The 26,271-nt window shown below is 36.4% G+C and overlaps 1 long non-coding RNA gene across 2 annotated transcripts in view; it reads left to right on the top strand.

Moving 5' to 3' along the window:
- The window catches only part of LOC140511717 (uncharacterized), a 203,965-nt gene that overhangs the window by 51,924 nt on the left and 125,770 nt on the right, over positions 1 to 26,271 (top strand). For both annotated transcript variants that reach the window (XR_011969651.1, XR_011969650.1), the window contains exon 2: positions 963 to 1,083. This is a non-coding gene — a long non-coding RNA (uncharacterized lncRNA). The remainder of the gene's footprint in view (positions 1 to 962; positions 1,084 to 26,271) is intronic.

Genomic DNA, 26,271 nt, shown 5'->3' with positions numbered 1-26,271 from the left:
AGAGAACCAGGCTTTAAAGTGAAGAAGTCTCAGACTAATTCATTGTGTGACCCTGGCAAGTCACTTAATCTCGTTTTCCTCAGTTTCCTCCTCTGTAAAATGAGTGGGAAAAGGCAAAGAAAACCCCAAGTGCAGTCAGGAAGAGTCAGATGTGTTTTATTTGCTCATTTCTTAAAATAAAACAGCAAAATAATCCCTTCTTTTTACCCTAAAATCCCATGTTGTTATCTTTTCAGTCTCCTCTCCTTCACTGATATATTTCTATAAGAAATAGTATAAAGTGCTCTGATTTCCTTACTACCTGATTCTTCCTCTGGCTTTTACAATTTGACTTATGTCACTTTAATGAAACTTCATTCCCAAGATAACCAATAACCCCTTAATTACCAAATCTCTCCTTGTTTTCTGTGACATTGATATCTTCAAGTTTGGTTCCTTTGTCTCTTATTTCTCTCACTTTCTTTTGTTTGTTCATCCTCTATCTACCCTAAAAGTACGGTTGTTCCCAAAATCCATGTTATGATTCCTTTTCTCAGTTTTACTTCTCTTCTCAAAACTGACTCCTGGAGCTATATTTTATATTACTGAAAAATGTTTAGAAATAATTGACTGACTGCTCCCAGTCTTTCCTTGAGTTATGGTGTCTGGTTTCTGTCCCAAACACTGTATAAACAGTGTTCCCTCTAAGATCACAATTAACTCCATAAAGCCTTTCCATTCCCTCATCTTTAAAGGATTTCTCCCCTTTTGGGACTGCTATTGTACTTTGTTCAAATCCTTCTTATATCACATATATTCACCTTTTATTATACATTTTCATGTCTCTTTTTCCTCCTTCTTTTCCTCTCTCCCTCCTGCTGCATAAATGAAGTGTTAAGGTTTGCAAAGTCCTTCACATGTATTATCATCTCATATATTCCTTCCCCAAATCAGGAATTATTAATATTATTCTCTTTTTACAGAAGAACAAATGGAAGTTCAGAGATGTTAAGTGACTTGTCTTGTGTCCCATAAGTGATACCACGGCAAGGCTCTAACTCAGGTCTTCTGACTTCTGTATAGTATTCTTCCACATACTCCAAGGTCAGTAACTTTTTGTTTATTTGTTTTAATTGAATGGTTATAATAATAATTATTTTATATTTGCCCCTTTAATATGTTGCTGGTCATATATAAGATTTATTTAATAGCCCAACCTTGGACATGCTATAGGAAAATAAAATCTGTTTTTACAGAAACTCATCATAGGAAGAAATACAAAGACTGCGTGTGTTTACATATTGAGTCCTTACTGTGTTGTTGTTCCTGGATGGACCATATAGCAATTTTACATATAACTTAACATCTGTATGTTATGTATCTGTACATATTTGTTTATGTGTATATGTATGCATGTATGTATGTATTCATGTGTATAACAGAAAGGCATACATGTATTTGACATTGCAATAATGTCAAGAAATATATTTTGGGGTTTCACTGATTGCTTATTCAAAAACACTTACAACCAAACCCAGTAAAATATGCTCAAAATGACTTTAGATTATCTTCAATAATTACAGACATTTAGAAACAGTGAATGGAGTAACTGGATACCTAAAAATAACTGAATTGTCTTCCTACATTGAATATTTTTGAATTTTATTAGATGTATGAGTTTTCATATATTGGTTGCCCCCACTTTTGTAGATAAAGTTTTGTCTTCTTTCAGTTTCTATTAAAATATAGATTTAAATGTATGTATGTGTAAGTATTATATGTTTTGAATTAAACATTTTACATGAAGACCACTCCTTTCCATCAGTTCTAAAATTCAACAGATTTCATTGTGTGTACATCATCTTCAAATTACCTTATCTTAACTATGAGAGGAAAAATACAGCTCCTGACTAGACTGATAACATTTTTAGAAATGACCTTATAAGTTATATTCATACACCTTAATTTTATTAATGAGGAAACTTAGGCCTTTGAATCTCATTCATTCACTCAAGAACAACTTACTAAGTGCTTAGCATAGCCAAAATGTGGTACCAGGAATTAACCCAATCCTTAAGAATTTCAGAATTGGAGGGGCAGAGCCAAGATGGCAGAGTGGAAAGACACACATATTCAGGGTCTCCCCACATAGCCCATAAAATAACTGTAGAGAGGAACTCTCAACAAATTTTGGAGCAGCAGAAGTAGAACACAACAGAGTGGAAGAGATTTCCAGCCCAAGGTGACCTGAAAGGCCTACAGGGAATGTCTGTTGCACTGGACACAGAGTGGAGCTCAGGAGCATGGAGCCCAGCCCAACCTTGGACATGCTATGCAGCTCGTGAACAGCCCTTGGGGGCAGAATCTCCAGTCACGGAATCCCCAGTCTCAGCAGCAGCAGGTTCGCAGATCCCTCAACCCACAGGCACCAAAGGTCAGTGACAGGGTTTATTCAGCTGGCCAGGAATGGAGAAGGGCCATTCATAGATCCTGCCTTAGGCAGCTGCCACAGAGGCCACATAGGCAGGTGGCCACATTGGCAGGCACAGCAGCCAGACCATTATTAGAGTGTAAAAACCCCTGGGGGCATCAAAGAGCTGAATCTTGCCTCAGCCCTGTGTGGAGGCCCTAGGGGAATTGGTCTTTGTCTCACACTGAATGGCAACCCTGCCCATCCAGCTTATCTGAAAATCAGCCCCCAGTGCTGACTTGGAGGAACTGGAGGCCAGGTGGCTGTGGAGAGGTAACTGCTAAGATTCTGGGCACAAAAATCCCTCTCTGCATCCAGACCAGTACACACTTGATTGGGCCACCTTGGAGGAACTGAGATTTTAAAGATTCCCAGAGTATACCCTACTCTTGACAAAGGACCCAAAAGTCAAGTAACTGGTTGGGAAAAATGCCCAATAAAGGGAAAAAAACAAACAAAAACCATAGAAGGTTACTTTCTTGGTGAGCAGACATCTTCTCCCATCCCTTCTGATGAGGAAGAACAATGCTTACCATCTAGGAAAGACATAAAAGTCAAGGCTTCTGTATCCCAAACATCCAAAATAAATATTCAATGGTTTCAGGCCATGGAAGAGCTCAAAAAGGATTTTGAAAATCAAGTAAGAGAGGTGGAGGAAAAATTTGGAAGAGAAATGAGAGAGATGCAAGAAAAGCAAAAAAAAGCATGAAAAACAGGTCAACACCTTGCTAAAGGAGACCCAAAAAAATGCTGAAGAAAATAACACCTTTAAAAATAGGCTAACTCAATTGGCAAAAGAGGTTCAAAAAGCCAATGAGGAGAAGAATGCTTTAAAAAGCAGAATGAGCCTAATGGAAAAGGAGGTTCAAAAGCTCACTGAAGAAAATAGTTCTTTCAAAATTAGAATGGAACAGATGGAGGCTAATGACTTTATGAGAAACCAAGAAATCACAAAACAAAACCAAGAGTGAAAAAATGGAAGATAATGTAAAATATCTCATTGGAAAAACAACTGACCTGGAAAATAGATCTAGGAGAGACAATTTAAAAATTATGGGACTACCTGAAAGCCATGATGAAAAAAAAGAGCCTAGACATCATCTTTCATGAAATTATCAAGGAAAACTGCCCTGATATTCTAGAACCAGGGAGCAAAATAAATATTGAAGAAATCCACCAATCACCTCCTGAGAGAGATCCAAAAAGAGAAATTCCTAGGAACATTGTGGCCAAATTCCAGAGTTCACAGGTCAAGGAGAAAATATTGAAAGCAACTAGAAAGAAATAATTCCAGTATTGTGGAAATACAATCAGGATAACACAAGATCTAGCAGCTTCTACATTAAGGGATTGAAGGGTGTGGAATATGATATTCCAGAAGTCAAAGGAACTAGGACTAAAACCAAGAATTGCCTACCCAGCAAAACTGAGTATAATAGTTCAGGGGGAAAAATGGTCTTTCAATGAAATAGAGGGCTTTCAAACATTCTTGATGAAAAGACCAGAGCTGAAAAGAAAATTTGACTCTCAAACACAAGAATCAAGAGAAGCATGAAAAGGTAAACAGCAAAGAGAAGTCATAAGGGGCTTACTATAGTTGAGCTATTTACATTCCTACATGGAAAGACAATATTTGTAACTCTTGAAACTTTTTTCAGTAACTGGGTAGTTGGTGGGATTACACACACACACACACACACACACACACACACACACAGAGCACAGGGTGAATTGAATAGGATGGGATCATATCTTAAAAAAATGAAATTAAGAGGTGAGAGAGAAATATATGGGGAGGAGAAAGGGAGAAACGGAATGGGGCAAATTCTCTCTCATAAAACAAGCAAGTAAAAGACTTCAGTGGAGGGAAAAAGGGGGGAAGTGAGAGAAAAAACAGAGAGCTTACTCTCATCACATTCAACTAAAGGAAGGAATAAAATGCACACTCATTTTAGTATGAAAACCTATCTTACAATACTGGATAGTGGGGGAGAAGGGGATAAGCAGGGTGGGGGGGATAATGGAAGGAAGGGCAGTGGGAGGAGGGAGAACTCTTGGGAAGGGATAGGATCAAAAAAGAGAATAGAAGAAATGGGGGGCAGGATAGGATGGAGGGAAATATAGTTAGTCTTGCACAACACAATTATTATGGAGGTCATTTGCAAAACTACACAAATATGGCCTATATTGAATTGCTTGCCTTCCTGAAGGGAATGGGTGGGGAGGGAGGGATGGAGAGAAGCCAGAACTCAAAGTTCTAGGAACAACTGTTGAGTATTGTTCTTGCAACTAGGAAATAAGAAATACAAGTAATGGGGTATATAAATTTATCTTGCCCTTCAGGACAAAAGAGAAGATGGGGATAAGGGAAGGGAGGGATGTTAGAAGGGATGACAGATTGGTGATGGGGTAATTAGAATGCTTGGTGTTGTGGGGTGGAGGGAAGGGAGAAGTGGGGAGAAAATTTGCAACCCAAGATTTTGTGGAAATAAATGTTGAAAACTTAAATAAATTTAAAAAAAATTCAGAATTGTAATATACTTGACAAAATATTTAAACAGTTCAATTTGTCACATATTTGTTGCGTACATGATATGAGACAAAGACAAAATTAAAAGTCTGTGCCATCAAAAATCTTACAATCTTTTGTGAGGAGTAATAGCATCAGGTAGATAGATCAGTGAATATAAGGTAATTTGATGGTGAAGAGAGCTAAAACAATGGGAGAAACAGAGAAAATCTGCTTAGAGGAGGTTTTACTTGAGACTTTTCAGATGTTGAGATGGAAAGGGAATGCTTCCTCTGTGCGGGAGAGGTCTCACAGACAAATACACAGATGTGGAGGAAATCTATCAAACTGAGAACCTCTTAGTACAATGGTTTTGTTGAAACAGATGATATGATCAGACTACCTTTCAATTTTTCTTGCACTTGACTCCCATCTGACTACTCTTGGATCCAGCAACTGTTGCCTTCTTCCCTTCCATTCCTTCATCTCCCAGATCCATTTCTTTTCATTTACTGACCAACTTGCAGCTGTGCTATGCTCTCCCTCTTCACCTTTGCTTCCTGGACATCCTGTCTTCAGTCAAACTTCAGCTGGAAGCCTACTTTCTAAAAAAAAAAAAACATTAAGGAATTCCTCGATCTCTTTCTCACTCCTTGTTCTTTGAACAGCTCCTCTGCTCTTTTAAGCCCCCCACACCCAGACCCACTCACCACTAGTGCCTTCCATCTAAGACTATTTCTCTCTTACATCTATCTTGTCCCACATAGTTGTTTCAGTGTATTTATACTTTTCCTTTCCCTTCTTTTTTTGTAACTTCAGGGCATGTATATCAATTGACAAAAAGAAAATAATTTCCAAGTGTTTGTTGAGGAAGAGGAGAAGAAATGGGAAGTAAGCCTAAGACACTGAACTGGAGGCAGTCTGCGTAGGACATTAGGGAGTCACTGAAGTTTTGTTGTTGTTGTTGTTGTTGTTTTCAGGTTTTTTATTAGGGAATTGGCATGGATAGACTTGTATTTTATAAAGATTATTTCACCCAAGATGGTGGACTAAAAGCAGGGACCTGCTTGAGCTCTTTCCCCAAATCCCTGCAAATACTTGTAAAAAATGACTCTGAACAAATGCTAGAGCTGCAGAACCCACAAAGTGACTAAGTGAGGCAAATCTCCAGGCCCAGGACAGCCTGGAAGGTTGACAGGAAGCATCTATCCCACTAAACTAGAAGTGGAGTGGAGCACAGTTTAGCAAGGGCCACACCAGTACAGACTGGGCCAGAGCAGGCCTCAGGGGACTGAATTACTGGTAGCTATTGGCAGTTTTCAGACTTTTCAACCCACAAATGCCAAAGACAGCACATAAGGTCAGTGGGAAAATTCTGTTGGAGTTGAGTTGGGGAGGGGCACAGCCCTGTTGGAGTCTGGCCCCAACTTCAGAGGAGGAGGAGGAGGAGGCAGGGCATGTAGTGGCAGCAGCAGTAGCTTTCAGAGCTCTGGGCCACTAGACAGTGGGGGATGGATGCAGCTGATACAAAATCCCTCAAACCTGGGACAGTTTTGAAGTAAAGTAGAGCCCTACCTTGAAAAAGAATTAGAAAGTCAAGTATTTGGCTGGGAAGATGAATAGAGGGGAAAAAATTAGTCAGACTATAGAATCTTATTTTCATGATAAAGATGTTCAAAACATACCACCAGGAGACCACAGAGTCAAAGTTCATATATCCAAAGCCTCAAAGGAAAATATGAATTAGTCTCAGACCATGGAAAAGTTCAAAAAGGATTTTGAAAATCAAATAAGAAAAGTTTAGCAAAAAATTGGAAAGTGAAATGAGAGTGATGCAAGAAAATCGTGATACATCAGTCAACAGTTTGCTAAAGGAGACCTCAAGAAAATGCTGAACAAAATAACACTTTAAAAAATAGACTAACCCAAATGGCAGAAGGGGTCCAAAAAGGCAGTGGGGAGAAGAATGTCTTAAAAAGGATTGGCCAAATGGAAAAGAAGGTCCAAAAGCTCTCTGAAGAAAACAATTCCTTCATGATTAAAAGGGAATAAATGGAAGCTGATGACTTTAGGAGAAATCAAGCAATTATAAAACAGAAACAAAAGAAAGAAAAAAATAGAAGAAAATGTGAAATATCTCATTGGAAAATGTACTGACCTGAAAAATAAATATAGAAGAGATAGTTTAAAATTTATTGGACTCCCTGAAAGCCATGATCAACAAAAGAGCATGGACATCATCTTTCAAGAAATATCAAGGAGAACTGCCCTGATGTTCTAGAACCAGAGGGTAAAACAGAAATTGAAAGAACCCACAAATCGCATCTTGAAAGAAATTCCAAAAGGAAAATTCCTAAGAATATTGTAGTAAAATTCCACATTTCCCAGGTCAAAGAGAAAATGTTGCAAGAAGCCAGAAAAAAAAGCAATTCAAGTATTATGGAAATACAATCAGGATAACACAAGGTCTAGCAGCTTCTACATGATATTCCAGAGGTCAGAGAAGCTAGGATAAAAACCAAGAGTCACCTACTCAGCAAAACTGATTATCATACTCCAGGGAAAAAAAGGGATTTCAGTGAAATAGAGGACTTTCAAGCATTCTTGATGAAAAGACCTGAGCTGAATAGAAAATTTGACTTTTAGATACAAGAATCAAGAGAAGCATGAAAAGGTAAACAGCAAAGAGAAATCATAAGGTACTTATTAAAATTGAACTGTTTACATTCCTACATGAAAACATGATATATTTAACTCAGGAGACCTTTCTTAGTATTAGGGTAATTGGAGGAAAGATAGATAGATAGATAGATAGATAGATAGATAGATAGATAGATAGATAGATAGATAGATAGAGGAAACATAGATCAAGGGCACAGGGTGAGTTGAATATGAAGGGATGGGAGAGAAATGTATTGGGAGAAGGAGAAAGGGAGAGATAGAATGAGGTATATCATCTCACATAAAAGTGGGAAGAAAAAGGTTTCACAATGGAGGGGAAGAGTAGGGGAGGTGAGAGGGAATGAGTGAACCTTACTTTCATGGCATTTGACTTAAGGAGGGAATAACACACACACACACACACACACACACACACACACACACACACACACTCAATTGGGTATCTTACCCTACAGGAAAGTAAGGGGGAAGAGGATAAGAATGAGGGGATGATAGAAGGGAGGATAGATTGGAGAAGGGGACAATCAGAAGCAAACACTTTTGAAAAGGGACAGGGTCAAAGTTGAAAATAGAATTAGTGGGGGCAGGATAGGATGATGGGAGATATAATTAGTCTTTTACAGCATGACTATTACGGAAGTGTTTTACATAACTACACATATATAACTTATATTGGATTTCTTACCTTCACAGTGAGGGTGGGTGGGGAAGGAAGAAGGGAGAGAATTTGGAACTCAAAATTTTAAAAACAAATGTTAAAAATTGTTTTTAAATGCAACTGGGAAATAAGATGTATAGGCATTGTGGTATAGAAATCTATCTTGCCCTAAAAGAAAGCAAGGGGGAAGGGGATAAGGGGAAAGGGAAATAAAAGGGATAATCAGAATGAATGACATATCAGGGGGGAAGGGGAGAGATGGGGGCAAAATTTGGAACTCAAAATCTTGTGTAAATGAATATTTAAAAGTAAAAATAATTGATTAATTAAAAATATTATTTCCATCATTGTGTGAATGACAAAAGGGGAACAATTAAAAAAGGCAAGATGATCAATTAGAAGTCTTTTACAATAGTCCAGTGTAGTGGTAATGAGCCTATGAATGTATGTGGTAGCCATGTCAGTGCAAAAAATAGAACAAACCAATAAGTGACTTTATGAATGTGTCATTGAAGTGATTTGTTACCTGAATGGATATGAATATTAGGGTGAAGGAGGAGTCAGGTTGTGAACCTGGGTGACTTGTAGCTACCATTAGAGAAACAAGGAGGTTTGGGGGACTGATGGGGTTATCATCATCATCATAATGATAATGTGACTGGGACAAGTAGATGTCTGTCAGGCTGTTGTTGATGTAGAATGGGAGGTCAAGAATGAAATTTGGAATGGGTGATTTGGGTTTATAACTTTGTCATCTTTATCACTATCAGATGGCCTCTGGAGACTTCACACAGCCCTCAGTCCCTTAAATCCAATTTACTTTCATGTCTTTGTATCACCTTCCTTATGCCATGTTCCCCTTTAGGAAGGAAAGACAAACTCCAGCAGCAGCATTATCAGATGTTGTGGAGTGATGAAGATGATGAGGTCACAAACCCAAATTATCCATGTCAAATTTCACTCTTGAGTTCCCATATAGGGAATAATTATCTTTGGAAATTAAATATTAAACACAAAAGTTACCAACAGTCAAGGAAAGGAAGCACTGGTTTTTGTTTGTTTGTTTGGGGAGAGAGTTGTCCTTAGTAAAGGAAGAAGGATGGGTTAAGCAAACAAACCATGCAACTTTGAATGACTATGGACAGCAATGGTGAAATCTGTTAAAGTGCTCCTCCTTAATCTCTTTTTCAAAGAATTTTACCTGAACCAAAATAAATACTTCCATGATAATGGAATCATATTTTTGACTGTGGATAAAGATTAATTTGGGAACATTTATGTCTGGACATAGCCTCATTTGATTATAATGTAGCCCATTTAAAAATGGAGCAGCATTAAATGAATCCTGATTTAAAAGGCAATACCAGAAAAGAAGGCTAGCAAAATCTCAGGGGAGAAAAACTTAATAAGGCTCTAAGTTTCTCAATATAAATTTAAAAGAAATGCCTTACTAGACCTTGAAGAACTGTTCATTAGCCTGTAGCTATATGGGAGATGAAGGCAGGCCCCAGGAGAGAAGTAGCTTCTGAGGAAAAAAAAAAGTATTGTGTGTTTGTGTGTGTGTATGTGTGTGTGTGTGTGTGTGTGTGTATGTGAAAGGTGAGGTAGGAAGTTAATTTCTGTTAGCAAACTTAGGAAAGGAGAATTTGTTGGTTTTTTATAGCTCATATATACATATAGGTAATACTAACTAGCTTTCAGAGGATGTTTTCTTTGAGTGAAGTTCTTCAATATAATTTTATATTTTTATTCATTATTCTTTGAGGCTTAATTGACCTTGACCTGCGAGCCTAAAAAAGTGGGAGTGAGAATGTATTTAAGTTTGTAGCCTACAGACTGTTTAATAGTCTAATTTAGGATAGAATGGCTAGGTTGGAGACTTCTTCTGTTTTCCAATCAGTACCTCTCATCAGTCTACTCCTTCACCCAATATCCCATTTGTCTTTCCAAAGGTAGCATAAATAAATAAATATATTATTATACAAGACTGTGAAATAGCCACATATTGAAAAAAAACTGTGTTAAATGATTAGTCCAATGAGTTAGTGGTAGAAGTAAAAATAGCAATAAAATGTGACTTGATTTTTTAGCTATTAGCACTTAGCACTTTACTGAATGCATAAAAAGAACAACATTGGCAGGTAAAAAAAATAGATATTTTACAGATGCCCTCTAAGTGTCTCCTTTAGTCAGTTCTATAATTCTACTTCAATTTTTAGTTTCTTAGGAAGAAAGTAGTGAAGTTTTCATATTATTGCTAAGGATTAAGTGTGAACACATAATGAAGCTACCAAGGGATAACTTCTTCCTAATCATAGATTTTGATTGCTGCCATGGCCCATTGTTTTTCTGAAATTATAAAACTTTACAACTATTGCTGTGGTTTCTTATGCTTTTGCTTCCATCAAGCAGCTTAAGCCCAATTTTACAAAAAAAGAGTCTATTATTATTCTACTAAGTTAATTGAGATTTAATCCGTTCTTTTTCTGGAAAGTTGTGCAAATGACTTTGATGACTCAATCAAAATTTTCATAATTCAATTTTGTTCTGGCCAGTTTGTGTCTGTACTGTGTCAACTACTCTCCCATAATACATTATAGCCAACTGAATATTAACTCTCTGAAAATAGCCTTATTTTAAAGAGAATTATTTTATACATTTCAACTAAGTTCTTGGAAAAATGAAATCCTACATTTCAGTTGACCAAGGGAATAACAAGTACTTTTCACTAGATGAAGAATGTATATATATAGTAGGGTCCTTCTGGGGCCACTTTCCAAAATCCCATTTGCATTGTAGGATGAGGTCCCCATTGAGCAGCAAATTACTATTCTTTTTTTCCTGTAACCTTGAAGGTATGGGTTTCTAATAATCTATTCATGGGAGCCAGCCAGAGTTTTTCTAAAGTGCCTGTAGCCCCAAAACAACTAGTATGGAGCTACTTGGTATCTTGAATAGAGTCCTAGACTTGGGGTCAGAAAAATATGACTCCATTTTCTATCAATGGCCCTCCTTGATTTTGATTACATGGAATATCATATCTCCCCCCACTATCTCCCAAGGTAAGCTAATCACCTGATATCTCATCTGCATGTGAATTGATTCAGCTTTTGATATGAGAAACTCTTCAACTCTCACAGTTGCTCTTCCCATTGATTGAAGGGCTGAAGGACAAAGCAATAACATTGTCCTCAAACGATCCCTTTTAGAATTTCTAGGAAACTTTCCATTTTCTATCATACCTCCTTCATTAGTTGGTTCAATCTATCTTCTATCTTTCAAGCTTTGCTGTGTATTACTCTCATTAATATCTTCTTTTTGTTGCTTTTTTTCCTCGCCCTGAGCCAGTATTGTGCTAAATTGATATTCCATTTCTTGCTACCCAACTTTGTATAGACTGTCTTCTTCCTGCCTGAAATTCATTACCTCTCACTTTTGACTTTCAAAATATTTAGCTTAAAGGGGCAGAGCCAAAATGGTGGAGTAAAAGGAAAGACCTGCTTGAGCTCTCCCTACAAAGCCCTTAATATTCCTGTAAAAAATGACTCTAAACAAATTCGAGAGCAGCAGAAGCCACAAAATGACATAGTGAAACAGATTTCCAGCCCAAGACAACCTGGAAGGCTGACAGGAAGGATCTATTGCACTGGGATCAGAGTGGAGCCCAGCACGGGCCACACTGGCACATATGGGACTAGAGCAGGCTTCAGGGCAACGAATCACAGTTAGTTGCTGCCATTTCTAGATTTTACAACTCAAAAATGCCGGAGACAGCTTCAAAGGTCAGTGAGAAAGCTCTTTCACTTGGATGAGAGGGGAGTTTGGTCAAGCTCCAGTCTCAGTACTGGTCCCAGGCTGGTTACAGCTACTGTGGCAGCAGTGGCTACTTCTGGAGCTCTCAACCTACAAACCTGGGGGAATCAAGAAACTGATTTGGGTCTCAGTACTGAGTAGCATTCCTGGGGTGAGGAGGAACACTGGTGTGGTGGAGCTGGTGGTGGTTGTGGAGAGGGAATCCTCTTTGCTGTTCCAGGGGAGTAAAGAGTGCTTTTGGTTACTCACAGACCAGAGCAAAAGCCAAGGGAGGAGTAAACACCTCTCCCTTGACTATACCACTTTGGAGGAACTGAAAACTTACAGGTTCTTAGAGATATCTCAGAGAAAAACTGCATAAAATCTCTGAAGTCTAGGGTAGTACACTCTCCATTTGACAAGGATTCAAAGTCAAGGAATTGTCTTGGAAATTGCCCAGAAAGGAGGAAAAAGAATAACACTGTAAAAGGTTATTTTCTTGGTGAAAAGATATTTTCTTCAATCTTTTTGGATGAGGAAAAGCAAAGTATAAAATCAGAGGAAGTCCAAAGCTACAACTGGAAGAAGACAACAAGGTGGAGGCTTCTACATCCAAAGCCTCCCAAAAATATTCAATGCTCTCAGGCCATTGAAGAACTCAAAAAGGATCTTGAAAATCAAGTAAGAGAGGTGCAGGAAGAATTGGGAAAAGAAATGAGAGTGATGCAAAAAAATAATGAAAACTGGGTCAACAACTTGCTGAGGAGACCCCCCAAAATGCTGAAGAAAGTAACATCTTTAAAAATAAACTAACCCAAATGGTGAAAGAGGTCCAAAAAGCCAATGAGGGGAAGAATGCCTTAAAAAGTAGAATTGATCAAATTAAAAGGAGATCCAAAAGCTCACTAAAGAAAATTCTTCTTGTTCTTTAAAAATTAGAATGGAGGAGATGGAAGCTAATGACTTTATGAGAAATCAAGAAATTAGAAAATAAAAACCAAAACATTGAAAAAAATAGAAAACAGTGTGAAATATCTCATTGATAAAGCAACTGACCTGGAAAATAGATTCAGAAGAGATATTGTAAAAATCATTGGTCTGCCTGAAAAAATCATGATCAAAAAAAGTCTACACACCATCTTCCAAGGAATTATCAAAGAAAACTGCCCTCATATTCTAGAACCAGAGGTAAAATGTAAATGGAAAAAATTCATCAATCACCTCATGAAAGAAACCCCTAAAGGGAAATTCCTAGGAATATTGTAGCCAAATTCCAGAGTTCCCAGGTTAAGGAGAAAATATTAAAAGCAGTCAGAAAGAAACAATTCAATTATTGTGGAAATATAATCAGGATAATACAGGATTTAGCAGCTTCTACACTAAGGCACAGAAGGGCCTGGAATATGATATTCATGAGGTCAAAGGAGATAGAATTAAAACCAAGAAGCACCTATCCAGCAAACCTGAGCATAATACTTCAGGGAATAAAAATTAATTTCAGTGAAATAGAGGAATTCCAAGCATTCTTTTTGGAAAGACCAGAGCTGAATAGAAAATTTGACTTGCAAATACAAGAATCAAGAGAAACATGAAAAGGTATATAGGAAAGAGAAGCCCTGAAGAACTTGTTAAAGTTCAACTGTTCACATTCCTACATGGAAAGATGATATTTGTAACTCATGAGACCTTTTCTCTGTGTTAGAGTAGTTAGAAGAAATATACATATATACCTATATATACGGGTAACTTTTGAGGTGTTAACAATCACTTTAATCAGACACATGCATCATTCCTTAAACTAAGCACATATGTCATTGACCTAGTTCAGGAGAGTCAGCACTCTGAACTTCAAAGAAAATATAGAGAAATCAAAGATCAACAGACATGGCTTCCTCTTCCTGACTATCAACAGAGAGTTCCAACTCTCTGACCATAGTCACTAGAGAGGGAAGCACTGATATCTGGATTTTCAAAGCCGGGAGCTCCTTTAGCAGCTTCCCCTAGTCCTCATCTGACCAAACACTTCCAATTAGTAAGCTCCAAAGTAAAACTTTACCCTCAGAGTATTTATACCTTTTTTAGAGCCAGAGGTCATAACCCTCTTACCCAGTGCCTCATTAGAGAAAACCAAAGGTACTTGGGACCCTTCTACAAAACAACTCCCCAATCAAGCTTCCCCAATGGGTAGGCCCATCAATGAGTGGGAAAGCTCTTCTTTAATCACATTCAATCAGAGGCACTTTTAGTAAAACAAAAATAGCAAAACATCCTAATTTGTTTGCCATCACAGTGTGTGTGTATATATATATATATGTATATACATATATATATATACACACATATATATATATATACATATATATACACATATATATGTGTGTATATATATATGTATATGTTTGTGTGTATATATATCTATCTCTGTCTAACTATCTACACACACACACACACACACACACACACACAGAAGGCACAGGGTGAGCTGAACATGAAGGGAGAACACCTAAAAACAAAGAATTACTATTGAGTGGAATGTACTAGGAAAAAGAGAAAGGGAGAGGTGGAATATGGCAAATCATCTCACATAAAAGAACCAATAAAGAGCTTTTACAATGGAGGGAAAGGGGGGCAGAGATGAAAGGGAGATGAAAGAGATGAAAGCCTTACTCTCATGGAATCTGGCTTAAGGAGAGAGTAACACACATTCACTTGGACATAGAAATCTATTTTACTTTGTAGGAAGGCAGGGGGAAAGGGGATAGGAGAGACAAAATAATAGAAGGTATAAAAAATTGGGCAAAGGGATAATCAGAAGCAAACACTTTTGCAACATAACTATTATGGAAGTATTTTGCATGGCTACAACATGTATGACCTATATTGAAATGCTTGATTTCTCAATGAGAGTGAATGGAGAGGGAGGAAAGGGGAGAATAAGGAACTCAAAGCTTTAATAATGAATGTTAAAAATTGTTTTTGTATGCAACTTGTAAATATGATGTACAGGCAGTGGTGTATAGAAATCTATTTTGCCCTATAGGAAAATAGAGGAGAGGGGATGGAAAAAGGGTAAGTAATAGAAGGGAGGACAGACTGGAAGAAGTGGTGGATTGGGTGTATGCTGTCCTGGTGTTGGGGATGGGGAGAGATGGGAAGAACATTATGAATTCAAATTCTTGTGCAAATGAATGTTGAAAACTGAAAAAAAATAAATTATATTTAAATAAATTATAAATTATAATTATAATTATAAATTATAATTATAAATTATAATTATAATTATAAATAAATTATATTTAAAAAGAATATTTTAAAAGAAAAAAAGATGTTAAGAGAGCTTATTAGGGGAAAACATCTATTTGGACATCATCATATTGGTATGGTCCATGTAACTTATGAGAATAATCAAATGAATAAAAAATTAAAATTAAAAAAAAATTACCTTAAAAGTTAATTTCTGCTCCACCAGCTATGAAGAACCTTCATTGATCTCCCTACTTCTCAATATATTCTCATCCTAAAATTGCCATATACCTACATACATGTGCGTGTGAGTACTGTATTCTTCAATCCAATATAAGCTTCTTGAGAGCAATAATGATTTTTCTTTTGTCTTTATATTCCTGCACCTAGTCCAATACCTATCCCAGATTAGAAACAATAAATTATTGGTGGAATGGATTCTATTTCACTGAACAGGATAGAAGAAAAGTGTTGCTATTCAGAAAAAAGCCTAAGATCTAATGCATTGCTCACTTCAAATTTAATCACGAAAAGTAATAAAATATTCCGTAACGTGATCCAGGGGTAAGAGTTGTAAAAATATATAATGTAAGAGATTTTACTGTTCCTGACTTGGAACCAGTTCTTTCTGTGATTTAGTGAAGAATTTTCATCTATCAAGAGCCAACATTTATCTCAAACTAGAGGACAGTTTGGAGGTGCTAAATGGTCAGGAAGGCAGAACTTCATTGCTATGTTTACACTTCTTCTCTGGTTCTTCTCTGCCCAAAGACACAAGAAAAAAATGAATTAGATTCAAGCTCTATATTTTTTTTTTGACTTTCCATAATACAATGCAGCAACATGATATATTGCTCTGTCAAATGAACATGGAGACATATTCTAAGTCTCTTTTTCATAATGAATTGTTGACCAAGATATGTAGAGCTATCACTGAAATACACTGAAATGAAGTATGGCTTCTATTTAATAGGGTAGACTAACATGACCTATTTTAAAATATCTTAAAATGTGTCAGGATTATTGTTCCCAGAGGAAGTTAAAGGGAGATGTGCTAAACTGTGTTGAATACATGGAAATACATATGTATATTGTATTCATGGGCAATTTTTGATTTAGGTAGCTGAAAATATCTGTTCTTTGCAAGCACTCTTTGCCCTAGAGAAAGAAGGAAAAGAAAACATATTGAAGAGGCATTTGTTACTTACACTGTGATTTTCTCCACATTTTTTGTGACATTTAGTTTTTTATGTAGTTCAATTTAAAGAAATAGGAAAGGTTATAATTTAACTATGACTTCACAATCATTTCAGGAAAAACCTATAATTTTGTGAGATTTACAGTGACTGGCTTAAGGTCTATTTGTCAAGCATTTATTAATCCTGACTATGGGCCTGGCAGTGTGTTAGGTGATAGGGATAAAAGGAAATAACACAAACATTCCTCAACCTGCCAAAAGTAAGTTCTACTGTTTCCCTAGAGAAACAAAGGCTCAATAGCCTGGAAATGTGTTCATATGAGAATGGGTTATGTTCTAAGAAAAACTTCAGTGAAACTTTTTCTTGAAACTATTTTCCTTTGTTGTATGGAATACACAGACACAGATACATACATGTACACACACACACACACACACAGAAAATGTCATGATTTGTTATAGATGAATTTACCTTGCCCCTTAAAATGCTTTTATTTTTGTCATTGACTAACAACGTTGTGAGACAGGTTCAAAGGGAGGAGCTTGCAGAGGTTGTAATTAGTGTACTGATCTGCACATATATCTAATCTCATCCCATTCCCCCACCCTGACCAAAAAAAAAATAAAAAAGCTGTTTGTAGGAAAATTATTATAAGCATACTGATTTTCTAGCTGAACATTTAATATACGCTGTTTAAATTTAGGAGGAAATGTTTATGTTCACACTTCCTTTATTTATCTTACAAAATCTTATAATTTGTTGTTTCTTATCAAGCACTTCTTAGTGTTACCACCACTACTCTCAGGAAGAGATGTTTAGCGTCTTAGAGAGACCCCCAGATGACTTTTATGTCATCTTATAGGTATGTGATATCAGAATATGTGGTGAGTTCTCTAGTAAATCTGCCAGGAAAATCAAGGACAACCTCTCATACTGTCATTCAGAGTAACTCATGGTGTTCTCTGATTCTCTCTTTTTCCAATGATTCTTTCTACTCTAATAGGGTCATTTCTAACTTGACAATTCAGGTTCCTCATCTTAACCGAGCATATTTTCTAATATGTCACTGAAGTGGTAATTCATCTTTTCCTGTCCTTATCACTGGGTATGAAACATTTAATAATTGACACTTTACATGACCAGTATTAAATCATTTTGTCAGCAGTCTTTCATTTATTGGTCTCTACACAATCATAGCTCTTGTTCTCTGTGTTTGAAAAGAAGCAAATCATTTTTGCCCTGAGAAGTGTTATCTTCTACAGCACAGAAGGTGCCAAATCATCTTCATGTTGAATCTTTAAGACTGAGTCAACCCAGCTTAAATATTAGGAGCAGCTGGGCAAGTCAGTATTGTACTACTGGACACAACATTGCCTCCTGTAATTTCCAGTCATGACTAGTACCTTGACCTCTTTTGCCACTGATTTAGAAGATAAATCACAGCAGTTTGCAGGGAATTTTGGAATAGAGAAAGCCTAGACATGTGTACGCAATTAAAAGGCCATCGTGGCAGTGTAGACATGAGATCATGAATGCCTGATTGAGACTTACACAAACACTATCTGGTTTGCCTTCATAAAAGAGAAGTAGTATTTAACAAGGTCCACATATGTGTCATGTAATAAGGTATTGGTGGTCCTGCAGCTTCTACTCTGTAGAGTTGCAGGAGGGACCATGACACAAAAATCAGAAAGAGAAACTGAAAGCATGTCCGTTAGCCAACTGTCAAATGCAGTGAAATTCAACAATTTCCCAAACATTCATTAAGCAAGGCACCAGGTTAGGCTTTGGGGATTAAAAACAACAACAACAACAACAAAAACCCGACAAACATGAAATAGTCTCTTTTGGCAAGGAAAAGTTAAGTAAATATGACTAGCTTGAGGAGGATAATTTAGCACTGACCAGTGCTGGTGGGAGGATTAGGAAGGTCTCAATAAAGGAGATAGATTATCATTTGAACCTTAAAGAAAAAAAAAATTCTTAGAGGTGAAGATGAGGTAGTGCATTCCAGGAATTGTGGATGATTTATACAAATGTTCAGAGGATAGAGATGGGAAAATTAATTCATAGAAATAAATACTAATCCAAATTTGATAGATTATCAAATTATTGAGGAGATGAAAAAGTCTTGAACAGCATATTGGAACTAAATTGTGCGCAAAATTGTGAAATCAACATCAGCATATCTGATAGTAGTTGACATTTCTGAAGTTTCTAAGTACTTTGAATAGATTATGCCATTTGAACCTCACAAAAACCTTGTGAAGTATTGCTAGAATACTAATATCACATTTTTCAGACAAAAGGAACCAAGGCAAGAAAAGTTAAGTCAATTCTTCTTGTTCTTAGGGCCTCACTGGAACCTCTTAGGGTGCCTACCTTTATTGGAAGGTATTCATGAGCTGGATGTTTCCAGTTCCCTCCTCATTTCTTAACCTTGTCCTTCCTGCATCTCATTCCTCAGAACTCTGCTTTGCAAGGCAATTCAATTCAATAATTCAACTCAACCATGTATTGAACTCTTACTGTGTGCCAGGCACCATGCCAAACACTGGGATACAAATACAAGTAAAGAAAGACAGTTTCCTTAAGGAAGTTACATTAAGGAATGTAATCAGGGAAATTAGGGAAGACAAAACATTAACAAAAAAAGCTAACAATCCAAAGGAGAGGAAAAGCTACCTGATACAGAAGCATGATGAAGAAGTCAATCAGAAAAGTCCCAAAGTAATGCAGCCAGGTGAGAAATGAGATGTCTGAACTCTGAATTGAATAACTAATCTCAGTGGAATGGTGGGTTGATGCATTATTTGTTTAGACTAGTATCTTTCATGGTTCCAGGTTAATTTGGAAGGGGTTTGTAGTGGAGTACCCTAGGGATCTGTGGTTTGGTCTGTTTCATTAACATTTTTTTTTTCTCACTGACCTGTATAAAGGCACAGATTGCATGATTATCAGATTTGCAGGTGGTATAATGTTAGCATGGATAACCAACACACAGCATGACAGAATGAGGAGTCCAATCAATCTTGACAAGTTAAAACATCCAGAGATTATGCTGGCTAGAACATGACTGTCAATTAGACTGGGGCCTAATGTGGAGTGCGAGAAAAAAGATATATAGGAAAATCTTGGGAGAAGGAAAAATACTAGGGAGTCAGGTGCCTTCTGCATCAGGGGAGGTATGAGGAAAAGATCAGAGGAGTAGAGGACATAATTAGAATGTTCCTCATTCTGCATATTAGAAATAATATATTCAGGCCCAATGATAAAGCATTTATTAGGTAGGGATTAAGCTGCCTTTTGAAGGGAGCTAAAGAATCTAAGAGGCAGAAATGAAAAGGAAAATATTCCTGGCAAAGGGGACAACTAATGCAAAGGTATGGAGAGGGGAGATACAGTGTTGTGTGCAAAGAATGGCATGCAGATAGTGTGGCTCAATAGTAGAATGTGTGGAGGGAAGTGAATATAAAAAGACTGGAATTATAGGAATAGAACAGGTTGTAGACAATGAGAGGCTAAACAGAGGACCTTCTATGTAACCATGGAGGTCATAGCCTGAGGACTTCACTGGGTATGGGGGGAGGGATGTCACCTAGCCATCCTTACAGTTTAGGAAATCATCTTAGCTACTGATTGCAGGGTGGGTGGGGAACGGAGAAAGATGAGAAATGAGGCAGAACAACTGCTGCAGTAGCTCAGATGAGAAGCAATAAGGACCTGAAATAAGGAGAAAAAGGGATGTATTTGAGAAATAATGTGAAGGCAAAAGTAATCAAGTTTGCAATCAAGTATATATGCAGAGTGATTGAACGTGATACCCCAATATCTTCCCCCTCTAGATAAACTGCTTTAATAGGTATATTTGCTTCATCCAATATTTTTGAAGCTGAATTCAGTTTTTGATTCTATACAAAAGTTTATATTTATCCCTACTATATTTCACTTAATTGAATTTGGTCCCATATTCTATTTTTTAAAAATTTTTCATCATGATTTTGCTGTCTGGGATGTTCGTGGTCCCTCCCAACTTTATGTAATGTCAATTTGGGGGAAAAAAAAAGGTCACATGTGCCTCAATTGTTTTCAAAAAAAGTTAAATATTGGAGGTCAAAGCACAGGTCAAAGGAAAATACAGTGGAGACCTCCTTCCAAGGTGACTTCAAAACATTAATTACTATTATATGGATTTAGTATTTAACCACTTCCAAATCTGATAAATTACAGTATATTATCATTTGACCCAAATCTCTCCTTTTACACAAGAATTACATGACATGAAAAGATTTCCTAACATCTAAGTAAACCAACATCTTAAGCAATCTTGTGTTCACTAGTCTAATAAATATGTGAAAGTAGAGATTAATTTAAACCTTACCAACTTGTCATTTAAGAAGCCATACTGGCTCTTTGTGATTACTGCTTCTTGTCATGTATTTTTGCTATCTATCCCTGAAGAAGCATTGTCAGAGTATCCAGGGTGTCAGTCTTAGAGTTAAGAAAACCTGGATTCAACTTTTGCTTTTGGCCCATTTGGCACAACTCTGTGCCTATTGGCAAGTCACTTGTTTCCTTCAGAAGTCCTTACAGTGCTCTAATGCCACAAGTTGCTGATAGGTAAAATGATCAGTATCAGTAAAATGATTTTATACTAGTTTTATGCCAGCTACATTCTGTCCTTTGCATACAACACTCTATCTCCCACCTCCTCATCTTTGCTCTGACTTCCTTCTGCCAGGAATCCATTCCTCCTCATTTCTACCTTTTAGATTCCTTAGCTACCTTCAAGAATGAGCTTAGTCTCCCCAAAACATGCTTTATGATTGGACCTGACTATATACTACATATTAGGAATTCCACATGCAGAAAAAAAAGATCACATATAAACCATCCCTACAATATGTTAATTATTATTTTTGTTATGATGCCTCAGCAAACATTTTCATTTTGTTGGTAAAAATCAGATCCAAAATAGAAATTCATTTTATGAGATCCTTCACATTTTGAAGGATGAAGTCATCATTAAACAGAGTCAAGAAATTATTAGGTACTTTGCTTTTGGCATAGAGAGAACTCGAGCAGATGTCTAGGTAATTGAAATACCCCATTGCTATTATAGCATGTCTCTGTGCCAGACTTGTGATCTATTTTCCAAACTCCTGAAATATTTCCACTTTCTGTTCAGGTGGTTGCTAGCATACAAAATCCATTTTATTTCAGTCTCAGCTAATCCACCATTAAATGTTCTCCATGATGATCAGGTTCCTGAATTTAACCTGTAATATTATTATATTCTCAATCTTCTTTTACCTAGTGAATTTCTTTCAAATAAGCTGTACTCTTTCAGAGTCATATTGTTTATAGATCTCCTCATGCTTTCTTTTCACCTTTTTCCTATATTCTATGCATTTCTTCATAGAAATCTGAGGGCATGGGCTTCATTAATGGATACTTTCTTGATTTGATTGTCCTGTGAACTTCTAGGCTCCTCTTTTATTCTTCTCCCTGCATTGTACTTACTCTCTAAGGTGTGAAGCCCAGTGAATATGTGTCATTAGTATTTTTTACTCCTCGCATTTGTTTTCCATTTAAATCCATTTTATTTATACTTATGAGATCCCATCAAGTACTTATCAATTCTCATTAGAAAAGTATATCAAAACTCCTGGTGAAGAACTAATTGTTCCTATATTTTAAACCAAGTTCCAGAAGCTTATATTCCACCCTTAGATATCAAGGGTTGTTCCTTTACCAAAAATTTCTTCTTTCTCTAGAATCTCTGACTTTGATGTATAGTAGTGATGAGAATGCCACTTATGTCTATTAGTTCTTTAGCATCTTGCCTAGTGCTTTATCATTTTTATAAATGCTTTCTTAGTATTTTTTTCAAACTGTATTATTTGTTCCCATTATAAATGGCTAGTAGTTATATAATTTGAAAGAAATCGGGTGATGAGCAAGGGACAGACACATTCAGGGATGTCATGGATGCATTATCCAAGAAGATTTCAGACTGTTCTATTACTGGTTTTTTTAATAAGTCTTTAACTAATTTTTTAAAAAGGCTGCTTTTGAGCATGTCAGCAGATAGTCACAAAAAACCACTATTATTCTTCTCTTTTTTGGACTTTTACAAGATGAACTCTTACCTGACAATGACTGTGGGCTCACAAGATCAATGCTAGGATGGTTCCTTATTTTCTTTTCAAAGTGGACAGCTTCATCTTCTTGTGAGAAAGACAGATATCTGATATTTTTTTCCAAAAAGAAGCTTCAAATATCCAAAGAGCCTTATTTTTTCCCTTTCTCTTCTACGTGAGAGCATGGAATTAACACCTGAAACCTTTTTTGTAGTAGCTGAAAAGTCTGTTGTCCTTCACTCATCTGGTATTGACTGGGCTCAGCTCCAAAGAGATACTCCTCTCTGTCCTCTCCTCTCCTTTCTTTCCTTTCTTTTTGTGTTTTCCTCTCCTCTCTTCCCCCCTCCTTTCTTTTCTCTCCTTTCCATGACCCTGGTCTCAAAACAGGATCTGCTGGTATGAAATGCATCTCTGTATTAGGGTGAAAAGCAAAACTTCACATTTCTGGTGTATACACCACAGATTAGCTTTGTACAGTAACTCCTTGATTGCCACATAGTTGTATTTGTTATACTTCCTACCACCCATAACGGTATAACATAACATAAATGAGCAACAAAAGACTTTAACCATCTTTGCCATAAATAAGACATTTTTTTTTAAACTAAGGCATCTGCTTTCTCCCATTCCTGCTTTCCACACTGTCTGCATCTCTCCAAGTGAGGGGCTGCTTGTCTGTTTTTCTCACACAATTGTCCACAACTGCCTTTTTTCTATGAACCAAACTGTCCAACTAAGAAAATGGGACCTTGCATTTATATACAAACATGTATACATATATATATATGCACATATACGTATACATACATACATACATATATATGTATATACACATATTTGTATGTTATATATTACAGAAAAGAGAAAGGGATATGATTGTTACTATACCCTTTTTTAGCCTCAGGGCTATGAAATTGTCTCCATACACAAGGTCCAAATTAATGAGATTATAGAACTCAGCTTACGCAAATATGTTTCTTCCAAACTGTTCATAATCATACACATAGCATTAAATACAGTTGCCACTGGATGTACAATCAATATCATGTAGTGTCACATCTATGGGGTCCTTAATGTACAAAATGAAATCTTTTTATTTCTCCTGGTTAATTTCCTTTTTAAAGCAATGGAGGGTCATATTTTCTGACCTAGAGATAATGTAAAAAATAGCATTAGTAATGGGACCACAACAGGCTTTTCTCAAGCTAGGATGAGACTATTTCCATGATATGGCCATGGTGCAACCCAGTGGATTTTAAAGGACCTATTGAAAATATGAGAAAATATCATTTTATCTACATTTTCTTCTTCACTGGATTCCTTCTGCTCTCTTAATCATCTGCTTTGATAGCTGGAATTTATACATAGAAAATTTAAATGCAATAATGATTAACCTCAAGAATTATTTATCCTGTGTCAGTTTTATACATATAATGAAAAACTGGAAAAATAATTTGGTTTACCATCCATTATTTGTAATTTTCTAGGTTCAGAAGATTAGAGCATTGGTTTATTAAGTGGTACTGAATCATAAATCTGCCAAATTTTCGTTAAAGCAAAATTAAAGGCAACAATCTATATCATTTAAAACATAATTTACCTTGGTGAAAACCAGGTCAGTGTGAGTTGTTGTCACATTTTAGGGGAGGGGGATGGAACTTGACTCTGAATTTTTTGTAGATATGGCTCATCGACCTTAGCATTAGTAATACCATCAAAAAATTAAGCACTACAATGGAGCCAAGATGACAAAGTAAAAAGGCAGAGACTCACCTAAGCTCTCCCTAATTTTTCTCCCAGAAAATTTTAAAATAATTCCTCAAAATAAATTTGGGAGTGGCAGAACCAATAAAAGGATGAAGTGAAACAATTTTCCAGAAGAAGCCAACTTAGTAGGTCAACAGAAAAAGTCTGTCACACGGAGGTAAGCGTGGAGTACAGTCCAGCACAATCTGGGCAGATAAAAATACACTTTTCAAAACTTTCTTTGTATTTTTAATTAATCACTGTTTTCTTTCAAAATATGGCTAATAGGGATATATGTTTTGTGTGACTTCAAATGTATAACATTAATTAAATTGCTTGCCTTCTCAATGAAGGTAGAAAGGAGGGAAACAATTTGGAATTAAATATTTTTTAAAAATCTACAGAAAACAAAACAAAACAAAACAATAAGTAATGTCCTTTTTACCAGATGGCAGATATTCAGATCCATACTTTAATAATGAAACAAATCAATCCAACTTAGGAAATTATAGTTTTCTTATCCCTTCCTCTCCAACTCCAGATCTTCGAGGATAAGCTAGAGTAATATGTTATTGAGAGAATTTGTGTTTAGATATGAATTGCACTAGAATGCCTATGAAGTTTCTTGCATAAAGATCAAAAAAGCTGTTGTTTAATTCCAATAAGGACAGCACTAAAGATGAGACTCAGAGTTTTGCAGCAATGATGCTCAAAATGGAAATCCCAAAATATCAGATCAAAGAAATTTAAATATCCCCCAAGGACCTGGATCATACATACATACCCTCAGTTACTTAAACATGGGCTATATAACATATACTGATTCTATAGCCATGAGAGGCTTACTACCAGTGCTTCACTGAATGTGTCTGGTGGTGGAGAACATTATGCAATTGTGTATCCTTCAGGAAATCTGGGCTACAGATGTATATAATGTCATCATCAAAAAATAGCATTTACTAATGGAAGGAAAAACAGCCACAACTACCATCACCAACACAAAACGATTAAAAGCTAAGGGTGCTAAACTGCAAAGAATAAGCATGGCTCCAAAAATAAACACTGGGACTAAGATAAATCATGCTTAGGATAAATAAAAAACATCATAAATGACAAACATAAATAATAATCCACAGGGATGAGATTATATCTTTGGGTGCTCTCAATGCCAATAGTTGTAGTGCTAAGTTACTGACATTTTTAACTGTAAGAAAAGGTGATATAATTTGGAAGGCAAAAATTACCATGTAGCTGCCAACTATTCCCCTGGGTTGATTGCAAAATTGAGACTTCATCTTTCAGGTTATGCTGTTGTCTGATGCCCTTTTCTAGTCTGGACCTCAGATGCTATTTCCTCATCAAATTTAACCTTTTCAGTTTATTAAGATATTTCAGAGGTTGGGTTCACCAGCCATATCCTTTGAGAATATAAGGTCAGCTCTGGGTCAGAGTAAACTTAAATATGATAGTTTTAGTGGAGGATAAGATAAATATGTATTGCTAAGGGTTTTTTTTTTTTTGTCTTAATAAGGAAAGGAAGAATTTATGCCATTTTAGTTTTAGCAAATCAAAGTTAGTATATTTGGGAAATGTTTTAGAGCTTTGTGACCATTCTTGGATCACTCTACCCTAACTCACAGAGTAAGATCATTTCTACACTATCCACCTAAATTCTAATCCACTAGGAAAAGTTACTTACTTCCTGTGTCTTGTTGGTCATATATTATGGCAAAATAAAGAATGGAGGAGAAAAAATTTCAAGCAAACTTAAATGATCATGTGCTTCCCAAAATTTAAGACAATGCTATTTTGTAAAGATTATTGCAAATTAAGACTTTTTGAGAGCCACA

This window comes from Notamacropus eugenii, chromosome 6 (genome assembly GCF_028372415.1).
Source record: "Notamacropus eugenii isolate mMacEug1 chromosome 6, mMacEug1.pri_v2, whole genome shotgun sequence".
In the NCBI taxonomy this organism is placed as follows: Eukaryota; Metazoa; Chordata; class Mammalia; order Diprotodontia; family Macropodidae; genus Notamacropus; species Notamacropus eugenii.
Note: the sequence above shows the minus strand (reverse complement) of the source record. Positions and strands in the feature narration are given on the sequence as shown.